The sequence below is a fragment of the Marmota marmota genome, unplaced genomic scaffold (genome assembly GCF_001458135.2).
Source record: "Marmota marmota marmota unplaced genomic scaffold, marMar, whole genome shotgun sequence".
In the NCBI taxonomy this organism is placed as follows: Eukaryota; Metazoa; Chordata; class Mammalia; order Rodentia; family Sciuridae; genus Marmota; species Marmota marmota.
Genome location: NW_025999987.1, coordinates 108050 through 123547, shown reverse-complemented (window position 1 = coordinate 123547; position 15498 = coordinate 108050). Strand labels below are relative to the sequence as shown.

General features: G+C 37.4%; 1 pseudogene; it reads left to right on the top strand.

Annotated features, from left to right (window-relative positions):
- The first annotated feature begins 3837 nt into the window (after positions 1–3837).
- LOC107160846 lies at positions 3838–5888 on the top strand (annotated as a pseudogene).
- The last annotated feature ends 9610 nt before the right edge of the window (positions 5889–15498 follow it).

Sequence of the window (15498 nt, the reverse complement as noted above, 5' to 3'; positions counted from 1 at the left end):
GCCGCGGGGCGATTTGCTGAATAAGCTGTTACCCTCTGTGCGACAAACCTCTCGAGTTTGAGTCCCCGTAGCCGATCCTCGTGCGATGGAAATCCTTCCTCCAGGTTCCGGAGCACCCCACTATTGCTGGAAATTCCTAACAAGATATCCTTTAGCCGTCCTGACTTGTCATACTCCCACACAGTGAAGCAGCACACGGGGGCAATGCACTCCCCTCGCCGCCATCTTCCAGAGCATGAGAAGTCTACTTTTTTAAAAAAAAATTTTAAATTGATTTTTTAAAAAATAAATGACAGCAGAATACATTACAATTCTTATTAAACATATACAGCACAAATTTTCATATCTCTGGTTGTATATAAAGTATGTTCACACCAATTCGTGTCTTCATACATGTACTTTGGATAATGATGTCCATCACATTCCACCATCCTGGTTAACCCACTGCCCCCTCCTTTCTCCTCCCACCCCTCTGCCCTATCTAGAGTTCCTTTATTCCTCCCATGCTCCCCCTCCCTACCCCACTATGAATCAGCCTCCTTATATCAGAGAATATAAAGAACTCAAAAAGCTAAGCAAATAATAATAATAATAATAATAATAATAATAATAATAATAACCCAATCAACAAATGGGCCAAGGACCTGAACAGACACTTCTCAGAAGAGGATATACAATCAACAAATATATGAAAAAATGTTTATAATCTCTAGCAATTACAGAGATTCATCAAAACTACTCTAAGATATCATTTCACTCCAGCCAGATGGCAGCTATTATGAAGACAAACAACAGTAAGTGTTGGCAAGGATGTGGGGGAAAAGGTACACTCATACACTGCTGGTGGGACTGCAAATTGGTGCAGCCAATATGGAAAGCAATATGGAGATTCCTTGGAAAACTGGAAAAGGAACCACCATTTGACCCAGCTACCCCTCTCCTCATTCCATACCCAAGGACTTAAAAACAGCATACTACAGGGACACAGCCACATCAATGTTTATAGCAGCACAATTCACAATAACTAAACTGTGGAACTAACCTAGATGCCCTTCAGTAGATGAATGGATTAAAAAATGTGGCATATATACACAATGGAATATTACTCAGCAATAAAAGAGATGTTTACCTCTCCAAGATAAGAGAAGTTACTAATTGGGCTCCATGATAATAGCTGGCAGGGTGAGGAAAGAAAGGGGAGAAGAAGCTGTCCCCTTCTCAGGTGTTATCCTTGAAGGGTTAACTTTCCCAAAACAGTGAAAGAAAAATTTGCTTTTATGTGAACTTCTGCAAACTGTGAACTTCTGAGCCCCTCCCCTTACATATTGGGTATAAAATTCTGAAAATACCTTAACTTGGGGTTCAGGGGATTATTTGATTACAGCAAAAGCTTTGCCTTCTGAATCTGGCTGGAATGCTTTGCCTTGTCTGTCCCTACAACATTAAAATTGGACACTTTAGATAAAACTATCATGTCTAAATTATAATCACTCTATTTCTAAGAGATAGCAACTGTTGCTACTTTTGTTTGTTTAATTACTTTTATGGACAAGTTCTATGAAATATGTTTCCCTTGCTGTGTGTAGCCATTTACATAATCATTTAGTGATTAGTCATCTTTTAAAAGAAATTTCATCATTTTATTTTTTGGTGCTTGGATTGAATCTATAGCATTGTGCATGCTAAGCATGTGTTCTACCATTGAACTACCCCCACCTTATTTATTTATTTTTAGTTTGGTTTCCTGGTATTCCCCTAGGGAAAGCAAAGTTTTTGGTCAGTCATGATTGGTTGGAAAGTGTGCTTTAAGCCAGTAAAGCCCCATGGGCTTTGCTGATAAATCTGTGTGTGAAATGCCTTTGGTTAAATTAGAGTCCTGAAATGGTGGTTTTTATTTTGTCCACATATATTGGTGACTTTTAGGGAGAGAATTTGCCATGCTTTTCATTCAACCAATCTGTTTTCACTGAATTTTAACTCCAACCCTCAGTAAATAAGAATTCAAAGTAGTTTTGGATTGAGTTTGATTTATATTTCTAAAGCATTATTCATCCTCAAAGCACTTTGAGAAATTTTTTGTGGGGCTTTGCTCAAAGAAGGGAGCCACCCATCAGCTTGGGGCAACATGTGAGTTTCATGGACTTCTGTGCCATTTGTTCCATCTTCTTAACCTATCAAAATCCCTAGTTCTGGGGAAAAACAAACAAACAAACAACGAATTCTGCACTTTTATCTGGCTTCTGATTTTGTTAAAAAGCAAACAAGGTAAGAATATTTTGTCTTTGCTGGGCGTGGTAGTGCCCACCTGTAATCCTAGCAGCTCATGAGATTTAGGCAGGAAGATCACAAGTTCAAAGCCAACCTCAGCAATTTAGTGAGGCCCCAAGGAACTCAGTAAGACTGTCTCTAAATAAAATACAAAAAAAGGCTGGGGATGTGACTCAGTGGTTAAGCGCCCCTGGGTTCAATCTCTGGTATTAAAAAAAAATTCTGTCTTTGAGAGAAGTTATGACAAGAACAAGAGCATCCTCTCTAACATGGACATTAGGAAGCAAAAATGTCAGGCCTCCAAGAAGAAATCCTTCCCATATTTGGGAATGCGGACACTCAGGGAGTCTGGAATAGTTCTTTCCTTAGTTTCAGTTAAGGAGGGAAGAGAAAGAAGTCTATAGTCCAAATTTGTTGTTCAAGTTCTTTGAAAGGGCATCATTTCTCTGAATCCACATCCTCTCTAGGTAGGGAATTCCCTGAATTAGTTTTTCCATGGAAGATTCCAGGCTTCCTTGTGCAATTACTCCTCAGTGGAAATCTCCAAATCGTGTATGTGATTTTTTTGTTACCATTCAGAGTCTGAGAGTATGGCTCAGTAGTAAATTGCTTTCCTAGAATATGCAAAGCCCTGGGTTCAATCCCCAGTCTCTCTCTCTCTCTCTCTCTCTCTCTCTCTCTCTCTCACACACACACACACACACACACACACACACACAAAACCAACCAACCAAACAAAACCCCAGAACCTGAGGATGTGGAGGTTTGACTGTGCCTATTGTGCTAGGTACTGTGCCAGACACTAGAATATAAAAGTGTATGAAACTTAAGTCCTGATCTTCAATTCCTTACTATTGACTGGGGCGGTAGACAATAAAAGGTGATTTATTTTTTATTTTTATTTTATCTTTTAATTTTTTATTTTTTGATTGTAGAGGGGAATTGCAAGGGAGATTTTTTTTTTTTTTCCAGAAAAGGCTAGAGGTGACAGAGAGCTTGGTGTGGTTCAAGGACTTGCAGGTAGTTTCACGAAATTGCAGGATTCTAGGTGGTTCAGTCATAGGAGATTGGAATGGTAAAATTAGGAAAGCAGGAGCCTGATCTAAGAGTTTGGGTTCTATGTTTAATAACATGGAATCCATTTATTATTTTTGGCTAAGAGAGTACTATGGTCAAATTTGTATATTGGAGTGATTTCTCTGGTGGCAGTATAGATAACAAGAATTGGGCAAAACAGGAGGCAAGAAAGCAGTTAGTAGTCATTCATATCAAATATTTCTGGCCTTTTCCTGGCACATGGTTGGCTTATTTGCCCTTGAAATTAGATGTGGCCACAAGATTTGCTTTGGTAAATGACAAGTGTTTGGAGTGTTTTCCACTTCTGGATGGAAGGTTTAAGTGTTAGTTTACCATTTGTCACACTTACTCTTTCCTTCTGCCCTAAAAACTAGCAATATTCAAAATAGAGGCGGAGCGACGCGGTGCTCCGGGGGACTGGCTGAACCTCTGGCTAGGCCGCCTGCTCTACCGCGGGTCCGGGAATCTGATTGAGGGAGTAGAAAAGGGGTGCGCTGAAGCAGCCCCCGGCTCCCGCCCCAGAAGGCACCCAGGGCTGGGGCTTCGGAGAATGGCTTTCTTGCTGGCCGCTTGCGGAGGTTTGGATTCAGGATTTGTTCCTAGTGTCCAAGACTTTGACAAGAAACTAACATAGGCAGATGCTTACCTTACAAATCTTGATAGAACAACTAAAGCTTTTTGATGACAAGCTTCAAAACTGTGAAGATGATGAACAGAGAAAGAAAATTGAAACTCTCAAAGAAACAACAAACAGCATGGTAGAATCTATTAAATACTGCATGGTGTTGCTGCAGATTGCTAAAACTACTGTTAATCCTGTAGATGCAATATATCAACCCAGTCCCTTGGAACCTGTAATCAGCACAATGCCTTCCCAGACTGTCTTACCTCCAGAACCAGCTCAGTTTTGTAAGTCAGAGCAGCGTCTGTCTTCCTTACCCATTGAACCTGAATTAGCTACCTTGGGACATCATCAGACTCCAACATGAAATAGTACAGGCAGTTGGCATTCACCACCTAGTAGCAGTCTAACTTCTCCATGTCATGTCACCTTGTTTCCAAATACAGTTCCAGAGTTTTCTAACTGTAGCAGTGAAGATGAATTCTATGATGCTGATGAATTCTATCATCATCCCAAAAACGGTTAATAGATTCTTCTGGTTCTGCCTCAGTCTTGACACATAGCAGTTTGTGAAATAGCCTAAAGCGCCCAGATACCACAGAATCACTGAATTCTTCCATGTCCAATGGTACAAGTGATGCTGACCTTTTTGATTTACATGACTGATAGAGACCATGATGGGGAGGCAGGATCAGTGGAAGAGCACAAGAGTGTTATCATGCACTTCTTGTCACAGGTTAGGCTTGGAATGGATCTTACTAAGGTAGTTCTTCCAACATTTATTCTTGAAAGAAGATCTCTTTTAGAGATGTATGCAGACTTTTTTTTGCACATCCGGACCTGTTTGTGAGCATTAGTGACCAGAAAGTTCCCAGGGATCGAATGGTTCAGGTTGTGAAATGGTACCTCTCCGCCTTTCATGCAGGAAGGAAAGGATTGGTTGCCAAAAAGCCATTTTGGGTGAGATCTTTCAGTGTCACTGGACATTACCAAATGACACTGAAGAGAACACAGAGCTAGTTTCAGAATGACCAGTTCCCTGGGTTTCCAAAAACAGTGTAACAAAAGTGGCTGAGCAGGTTTCCCATCATCCACCCATTTCAGCCTTTTATGCTGACTGTTTTAACAAGAAAATCCAATTCAATGCTCATATCTGGACTAAATCAAAATTCCTTGGGATGTCAATTGGGGTGCACATCATAGGGAAAGGCTGTGTCTCATGGCTAGACTATGATGAGCATTACATTCTCACATTCCCCAATGGTTATGGAAGGTCTATCCTCACAGTGCCCTGGGTGGAACTAGGAGGAGAATGCAATATTAATTGTTCCAAAACTGGTTATAGTGCAAATATCATCTTCCACACTAAACCTTTCTATGGAGGCAAGAAACACAGAATTACTGCTGAGATTTTTTTTCTCCAAATGACAAGAAGTCTTTTTGCTCAATTAAAGGGGAATGGAATGGTGTAATGTAAGCAAAATACACAACAGGGGAAAATACAGTCTTTGTAGATACCAAGAAGTTGCCTATAGTCAAGAAGAAAGTGAGGAAGTTGGAAGATCAGAATGAATATGAGTCCCACTGCCTTTGGAAGGATGTCACTTTCAATTTAAAAATCAGAGACATTGATGCAGCAACTGAAGCAAAGCACTGACTTGAAGAAAGACAAAGAGCAGAAGCTCGAGAAAGGAAAGAGAAGGAAATTCAGTGGGAGACAAAGTTATTCCATGAATGCTGGGTTTATGATGAACCATTACTGAAATGTCTTGGTGCCGTGAAGCATTACGCTGGGAAACAAAAGTTTATACCCAATGACCAGGGCAAGTTGTCCAAATTAAGCAACAATCTTCCTTTGGGAGAACCTATCACTCCCTTCATATTGCAGTGGTTCCTATCTCAGGGATACTGGACTTTCTGATGCAGATGAACAATTAAAGCTGGAAAAGCTTCTCTTTTTCTATGGCAGTTAAGATTTTGACTTCAGTCCTGAGAAAACTTTAAATTTTGAAACAAGATGTCTGCTCCTGTTCCAGACCCCATGCTCTGAAATTTTTCACACCCTGTACTCTTGTTCTGCTGTTAAGACATGACATATAGACTGTTATTTCCTCATTCATGTAATCTCTTGGGTTCTACATATACAAATATATACACACAAGAATATACCCGATGGCAGATTTTTCATAAATCTTCCATGTATTGTAAATATTGGTTTCTCAGAGTTGTTTTAAAATATTAGTGCAATGTATTAAAAGCAAGTGTTAGGAAATTTCATGGTTTCACTTATGATAACTTTTATTTTGAAAGTGAACTATTATTAAATTGCATCTAAACCTGGAAAAACAAACAAACAAAAAGCAAAATGGAGGTTATTCTGTCAGTTTACATACTTGAGAAAGAGTGACATGGCAAAAATTCTGGATAGATGGTAATAGGCATGTGCCAACAGCAAGAGATAAACCTGTTTCTTATCACTAAGATTTTGATTTGGTTATCACATCATAATCTATCTGCATAACATTACTATTGATATGCTAGTGATGAAGCTATTACAGTAAAAATGAGCAACACTCAGACCTCAAGTAAGGTGGAAACAGTGGGAAAGGAGAGAAGCAGATGGACGTAAGAACTGTTGAGATGAAATTGACTAGAAGTGATGACTGGGATGCAGGAGAAGAAACAGGTTCAGATGGAAAAAGATGACAGTCCTGATGTGAAACATCCTGGATTTGAAGTCTAAGTGGAGATGTCAAGTGGGCAGCTGGACTTACAGGGGTTCAACTCAAGAGAGATACATCTGAACTATCTGAACAACAGGACTGACATCAAGATGGTGTGAGCTATTGAGGGAAAAAGGCAAATGGGAAGGGGAAAGAGGTGAGAATGGTTCTATTTTAGACAGGTTCTCTATTCTATTCTCCATTCCATTCTTGTGAGGCTTTGATAAGTATGAGTATAGACAGGCATTGAAAAGGAAATAGGATTTCATAGAAAATGGGGCTTATACTGATGTTCCTTTTCCTTCTTCCAAGTCTCTTTCTTCATCCATGCTCCATCACAATATTTTATCACCTACAATCTGAATTTGTGTTTATGTCTGGCTGTTGCAGGCTGGTCAGAAACCCAGAATTCCACTGGAAGATGAATTCAGAACAGCTATTATCCACTGTGTAACAGTTGAAGACAGATCCAGGGTCATTGTCATACGAAGAGATTGAGAGTAGAAGAAAATCAACTCCAAAAATGGGGTCAGTGTTGTGATCCTTGGAAAGCTGGATGGTCAGGAAAATGCTAGGGCTGAAGTAATGGAACTTTCTGCCTGATAACCCATTTTGATGTAAATTCTAAGTTGCTGGTACATTTGATAACGTTGTAAAAGCAACAACATATACTTGGAAAGTCATTGGATTAAATATCTCAGTTAAGTTTTAAAACATTGCTGTATATTCTTGGGTGAAATCATGAAATTCTCAGAGCTTCAACTTCCCCATTAATCTTCCTCAAGTAAGGGAAAATAAAGCACCCTGATGAAGAAGGAAAGAAGACATGGTAGGAATTAGAAGTGATGATGACAAGACAATTAGAACAGAATGGAGAAATCTATAATGGAGATGAAAACAATTAAAAATGGAATGGAAAAGAAACAAACATATAGAGATTAGATATTAAGAATTGTAGGTATAAACATGTTTTTCAGTTTCAGATATGAATTAAAGATACTTATCTTTTCTTATCTGACTCTTTAGTTTCCCATTTTCTCTTTTTTTGCCTCAGTCTTCCTCTCTCTCTCTCTCTCTCTCTCTCTCTCTCTCTCTCTCTCTCTCTCTCTCTCTCATATACACACACTCACACACACATGTATATGATCCATTGTAATGGTGTGGATGGATGCAAGCAAAGAAGTGAACTTGGAGCTCAAACTTGTTTGCAAAAGCATGAGAAATGTTTCTTATTTCACAAAACATGAAAAATGCTTCTTAATTCAGAAAGCACATTAAGTAGTATTTGGGGCATAAGGATATTTGGGCTGTAGTTAGACAGAAATAACTAAGATAATGTGCAAAGTTTCCAGAATGCTGGACTGGTTCTTCTACACTGGACATGACAAATGGAGAGAGATGATATAGCCAGAAATGGGCATGGCAGAGTTAGGGAATCTGTAGAAGTGAGGGCAGTAAAGACAGTATGGAGAAGAAATACTTATAACCAACAGGAATGATCATGTTTGAATTTAAGATGTTTTGTGGATATATACAGCTTAACTGGACCTCCATCTCTCTCTTAGATACCACACAGTCACACTGGCCCTCTGCAGGGGCCTGGCCTAGGAAACTGAACATTTAAGAAAAATTATGAAGAAACTTTTCTTTCCCCTCATTTCTCCCTGAAATCCCCTTCTTTCCCCAGCAACCTCCTGAGTGCCCTCTTTACTTCCTCATCCTCAGGGTGTATGTGAGAAGTTAAAGTGAAGCAGTGCCCAAGAAAGAAGCCAAAGAATTTGCCCTTCTCTCAGGCATAAGGATTTTTGGACTAGAGGTAGACAGCAATGACTGAGCTATAGAAGACAATGATAACCATGAGACAAGAGGATTAGGTCCCTAAAGCCAATACTCTTTCTGCATCCCTTACTTATTCTCCTGGAAACTTATGATCTCCCTCTATGCTATATGTTATTTCTCAATCTTTTCCATTTATATCATTCTTTGACTTCCTTTGTGTTTCTCTTTTTTTTGGGGGGGGTGTTGTGGGAGGATGTGCTGGGGATTGAACTCAGGGGTTCTCAACCACTAGCCACATCCCCAGCCCTTTTTTTTTTTTTTTTTTTTTTTTTGTGGTGTGGGTACCAGGGATTGAACTTAGGGGCACTTGAACACTGAGGCACATCCCCAGCCCTATTTTGTATTTTACATAGAAACAGGGTTTCACTGAGTTGCTTAGTGCCTTGCTGTTGCCGAGGCTGGCTTTAAACTCACCATCCTCTTGTCTCAGCTTTCCGAGCCACTGGGATCACAGGTGTGTGCCATTGCACCCTGCCTTTGTTTTTGTCTTATTCTGTGTTTCAGAACATCTCTTTTTTTTCCTGTTTTTTTTTTTTTTTTGTACAGGGATGGAACCCAGGGGTGCTTTACACCTGAGATACATCCCCAGTCCTTTTAATTTTTTATTTAGAAAAGGTCTTGCTAAATTGCTGATGCTGGCCTTAAACCGCAATCCTTCTGCTTTAGGCTTCCAAATCACTGGGATTACAGATGAGTTGCTGGAATTATAGGCATGTGCCACCGTACCACGCTAAAACATCTTTTTACTCTTGTCTTCTTTCTCCTGATGTTTTTTTCTGAGATACCAGCAAAAGTTGAGTATTATTTTACTTTCTTCCCATTTGTTCTGTATTCATGGATGCATTTGTTTCTTTATTGAAGACTTAGCCATGTACAAGGTGCCACGGGGAATGGGATTCCTGTTCTGTGCTACAACCCAATAGTGATAACCACATTATTATTTGATCAGTTATAATGTATTGAGTGCTTTCTATGCACCAGGGCTCACTGTAAACATTGTGCTAAACTTTTCCTGAATGTCTGGTTATCTAACAACCTGCAAAGTAATTAGTATTATCCTCTCTTTATAGAAGAAGAAATAATCTCAGAAAGGTTAAATAACTTGTCCAAGTTTTTTTCAGCCAATAAAGGCCATAACCTGGATTCTAAGCCAGTTTAATTTTAAATATGATGGTCCTGGTGGCTTCACTATTGAAGACATGAGGAAACAGATAGGCTGTAGAAGAAGAAAAAATAGATTTTTAAACTGGTCAGGAAACATGTTTAATCAAAGAAATAGATAAATGCAGAATACTTAGTCATTTATTTTTCCCACTTTTTTGGTGCATTAAGGTTGTACATAATGGTGGGATTTATTGTTACATACTTATATATACACACAATATAACACTATAATTTGGCCATATTATTCCTCAGTATTTCTCCTCTTCCTCCTCTTCTCCATCCCCCTGTTCTGTTTCCTCTAGTCTAGTGATTTCCCTTTGATTTTCATGAGATCCACACCCACACCTTTCTTTTCCCTTTTCCTCTCTACCTTCCACGTATAAAACACGACTCTTGACCTTCTGAGTTTGACTTATTTTGCTTAAAATAATTGTTATCAAGTTCTAGCCATTTTTCTGCAAATGACATAATTTTATTTTTCTTTATGGCAAAATAAAACTCCACTATGTATATGTATCACATTTTCTTTATCCTTTCATCCATTGATGGACACCTAAGCTGATTCCACAGTTAGGCTATTGTGAATTATGTTGCTGTAGACATGATATGCATGTTTCACATGGTGAAATGACTTTAGTTCTTCAGGATAAATACTGAGAGATAGTATAGCTAGGTCATATGGTGGTTCCTTTTCTATTGTTTTGAGGAACATCCATACTGATTTCCATATTAGTTGTACTAAGTTACAGTCTCACCAATAATGTGAAAGTGTTCCTTTTTTCCACATCCTCTCCAGAATTTATTATTGTTGGCATTCTTGATAACTGCTGTTCTGACTGGTGTGAGATGAAATCTCAGTGTAGTTTTGATTTGCATTTTCCTAATTGCTAATGTCATTGAAAATTTTTTCCATATGTTTATTGGCCACTTGTATTTTGTATTTGAGAAGTATTTGTTTAATTCATTTGCTCACTTATTAATTGTTTTTTTTGTGGGCTTTTTTGTTAAGTTTTTTTGAGGTTTTTGTATATTCTAGATATTAATAACTGTCAGAAGAGTAGTTTGCAAAGATTTTTCTCCCATTCTTTAGGTTCTTTCTTCAAATTTTTAACTGTTTCCTTTGCTGTGCAGAAGCTTTTTAATTTGATGCCATTCTACTTATTAACCGTTGGCATTATTTACTGAGCTTTAGGGGTCCTATTGAGAGAGTCATTGCCTGTGCCTTATATACTGGAGTATTGGCCCTACATTTTCTTCTAGGAGTTGCATAGTTTCTGGTCTAATTCTTAGGCCTTTGATCCATTTTGAGTTGTTTTTTTGTGCAGGGTGAGAGATAAGAGTCTAGTCTCATTCTTCTACATATGGATGGTCAGTTTCCACAGCACTGTTTGTTAAAAAGGCTGTCTTTTCTCCAATATGTTTTTGGCACCTTTGTCAAGGATCAGATGACTGTAGATGTGTGGGTATGTCTTTTATTCTGTATCATTGTTTTATGTGTTTGTTTTAATACCCGTAACATACTGGTTTTGTTACTATAACTCTGTATTATAATTTGAAGTCAGTTATTGTGATGCTTCCAGCATTATTATTATTATTATTATTATTATTTTGGCTTAAAATTTCTTTGGCTATTATGGGTTTTTTAATTCTTCCAAATGAATTTTAAGACTGTTTTTTTCTAGTTCTGTGAAAAATGCCATTGGTGTTTTGAAGAGGATTGCATTGGATCTGTATATTGCTTTTGGTAGCATGGCCATTTTAACAATATTAATTCTGCCTATCCATGAACATGGAGGTCTCTTCATCTTCATTGCTTTCTTTAATGGTCTACATTTTTCACTGTAGAAGTCTTTCACCTACTTGGTTAGATTTATTTCTAGGTAGTTTATCTATCTATTTATTTTTTATTTTTTTATATATTTATTTTTTACGTTTTAGGTGGACACAATATTTTTATTTTAAATTTATGTGGTGCTGAGGATCAAACTCAGTGCCTCGTGCATGCTAGGTAAGTGCTTTACCACTGAGCCACAACCCCAGCCCCTATCTATTTATTTTTGAGGCTATTGTAAATGAGATTGTTTTCCTGATTTCTCTCTCAGAAGATTCATTGTTGGTATATAGGAAAACTATTGATTTTTAAAAATTGGTATTGGAGATTGAGCCCAGGGGCACTTAAACACTGAGCCTATCCCCAGTCCTTTCTTATTTTTAATTTAGACACAAGGTCTTGCTAAGTTGCCTAGGGCCTTGCTAAAATGCTGAGGCTGGTTTTGAGCTGCTGGGATTACAGGCATTCACTACTACACCTGGATGTATGTTGATTTTGTAAACTGCTATTTTGCTGAATTTATTAAGTCTCACAGCCTTTTGGTGAAGCTTTTTGTACCTTCTAAGTATAGGATCATATTATCTACAGTGATAATTTGACTTCTTTCTTTTCTATTTTTATCCCTTTTATTTCCTTCTCTTGCCTAATTGCTCTGGCTAGAATTTCTAATACTACATTAAGTAGGAGAGTGGTGAGAGTGGACATTTTTGTCTTTTTCAGATATTAAAGATTTTCCCTATTTATTAGTGAGGTTGGATTTTTTTTCTTCTATGTAACATTTACAATGAGGTAGATTCCTTCTGTCCCTAGTTTCTTTAGGGATTTTATCGTGAATGGGTGCCAAATTTTGTCAAAGACTTTCTCTGCATCTATTCAGATGACTAAGTGATTTTTTTTGTCTTTTAGTTATGTGATGAATTAAATTTATTGTTTTGCGTATGTTAAATCATTCTTGCCTCTCTGGGACAAGACCAACTTAGTCATGATGTACCATCTTCTCTTTTTCTTTTCTTTTTTGTACCAGGGTTGCTTAACCACTGAGCCATACTCCCAACCCCTTTTATATTTTATGTAGAGACAACATCTTGCTAAGTTGCTTAGGGCCTCACTAAGTTGCTAAGACTGGCTTTGAACACACCATCCTCCTGTCTCAGCTTCCTGAGCTGCTAGGATTCAGGTGTGCACCACCATGCTCAACACAATCTTCTTAATATGAATATGATTTGCTGATATTTTATTAAGTATTTTTGCATTATTTCATCAAGAATATTGGTCTGTAGTTTCCTTTCCTTGATGTGTCCTTATCTAGTTTTGGTATGAGTGTGATACTGGCTTCTAGAATGACTTTGGAAGTGTTCTGTCCCTTTATATTTCATGGAATAATTTGAGGAGCATTAGGATTAGTTCTTCCTTAAAGATCCAGTAGAATTTAGCTGAGAATTCATCTGGTCCTGGGCTTTTCTTTGTTGGAAGTCTTTTTAAAAAATTATTGCTTTTATCTCATTGTTAGTTATTGGTATGTTTAGTTTTTATATGTCCTCTTGATTCAATTTTGGCTGGTCATATGTGTCTAGAAATCCATTTCTTTTAGTTTTTCCAATTGATCGGAGTATAAGTTTTCAAAGTAGTTCCTAATGATCTGCTGGATTTCTGTGGTGTTTGTAGTGATTTCTCCTTTTTCATCTCTAATTTTATTAATTTGGATCTTCTTTTTCTTTTGGTTAGTTTGGCTAAGGACTTATCAATCTTGTTTATCTTTTCAAAGACCCAATTATTCATTTTATTAACCCTTTGTATTTTTTTATTCTCATTTTCATTGATTTTGGCTCTGGTCTTAAGTATTTCCTTCCTTTTATTGGTTTGGGAATTGGTTTGTTCTTATTTTTCAAGAGCTGAGATGCATCATTAAATTGTTTATTTGATATTTTTCTGAATTTCTTATGTAGGCACTCAGAGCTATAAACTTTCCTCTTAGAACTGCTTTCAGAGAGTCCCAGAGGTTCTGGTATGTTGTATCACTATTCTTATTTGAATTTAAGAATTTTTAAATCACTCATTCCCCTGATTTCTTCTTTCACCCAGTTATCATTCAAAAATGTATTATTCAATCTCTATGTATTTATATTTTCTGTAGGGTTTTATGTCTTTGATTTCTATTCATTCCATTATGATCTGCTAAGATGCAAGGATTTATATCAGTTTTTTTTTTTTTTTGGTATATGCTAGGAGTTGTTTTGTGTTCTAAAATATGGTCTATTTTGGAGAAGGTTTCATGAGTCTGTAAGAGGAATGTGTACTCAGCTATTATTGGATGAAATATTTTATAGATATCTGTTAAGTCCACTTGATTTGAAATAATTTTCAGATCCTTAGAGTCTTTACAGAGTTTATGTCTGGATGACCTATCTATTGATGAGAAAGCTGTGTTGAAATCACCCAGTGTTATTGTACTGGGATCTCTCTGAGGCTTTAATTCAAGTAGTGTCTCTTATGTAATTTGTTGCACCCACATGTGATAGCATAAATATTTACTATCATTATATCTTCTTGTTGGATTATTCCCTTTATCAGTATGAAGTGACCTTTGTCTCTTCTGACTAATTTATTTTTGTTTGGAATCTGCTTTGTCAAATATGAAAGTAGCTTCTCTTGCTATTTTTCAGGCTCCTTCACATGGTATATCTCCTTATACCCTTTCACTTTCAGCCTGTGGCTGTCTTTGCCTGGTATATCTCTTGTAAAGAACACATAGTTGGATCTTTTTTTTTTTTAAACCATTCTTTCAGGCTATGTCTTTTAATTGGAGAGTTGAGACTCTTTACATTCAATGCTATTATAGAGAGATGTTTATTAATTAATTCTCCCATTTTGATTTATATCTAATGTTTAATTTGGTCCTGTTTCTCATTTACTTAGCCACACTTGACATGAGATTTATTCATTTGTGAGTTCTAGTGTTTTTGTTTTATTTTTTAAATTTAGGTGAAGAAAAATATTATGATTTACCCACAGTCAGGTTAGAAACTCTTCATCTCCTTGCTGCCAGAGCTTCTCATGATAAGAAGTTTCTGGACTGGTTGCTGCCTTCACTAGGTCCTCACAATGAAAACTAAGAGTAAACTGAGGAGAGTTGGCCACTTTCAAAGAAATTAAAGGTCAGGGATCAGGGATATTGTTGATCCTAATGTTACTGCCACAGTTTTCAAAATACATCATAGCAAACATATTACCTGGATACTACTACTATATTCTATTCTTGTTTTCAGATGAAGAAATAGAAGCACAGACAGATTAAATACTTTGCTCAGGATCATACAACCAGAGCTGAGACTTGAACCCAAGCTTAGCGTCATACATTAATCAAATTCCACTGCCATCATTCTGTTGGACAAATAAGGAGGCCATAGTTTGCTCTTTGCCAGCAGCTTCTTCATTTTAGTCCAGTAAATTGACTTCTCTTTTAAGCATGGTACAGTGGTGGAGGGAGGGAATCCAGGATTCCCATCTTATGGAGAGAAACAGCTCATTAATTCTTCCAAAACTCCTGGGCCTCAAAGGCCATAGACAGCTAATTAGTCCCTGGCACTAATGATTGTTAAGAAGGAAGGAGAAGATTCAGAGAAAATGTGCCAGCAACAGGGCTCCCAGTGGTAACTGAAAAAGTCACCCTCTGTTCCTCTGTGTCACTTGGGAGTACAAAGACAATTTTTTTTCTCAGTGCCGCCTTCTTGGGTATTCTGTCATTTCCTTTCAATCCTCATTTGAACCTATTAAATACTCTATTTTATTATTATTATTATTGTTATTTTGTGGTACTAGGAATTTAAACCATAACCATTCTACATCTGAGCTACATCCCCAGCTTTGTTTTTCACTCTTTGAGACAGAGTGTCACTAAGTTATAGAGGCTGGCCTTGAACTTGGGATCCTTCTGTCTCCTGAGTCACTGGGATTATAGGTGTGTGCCACCATTC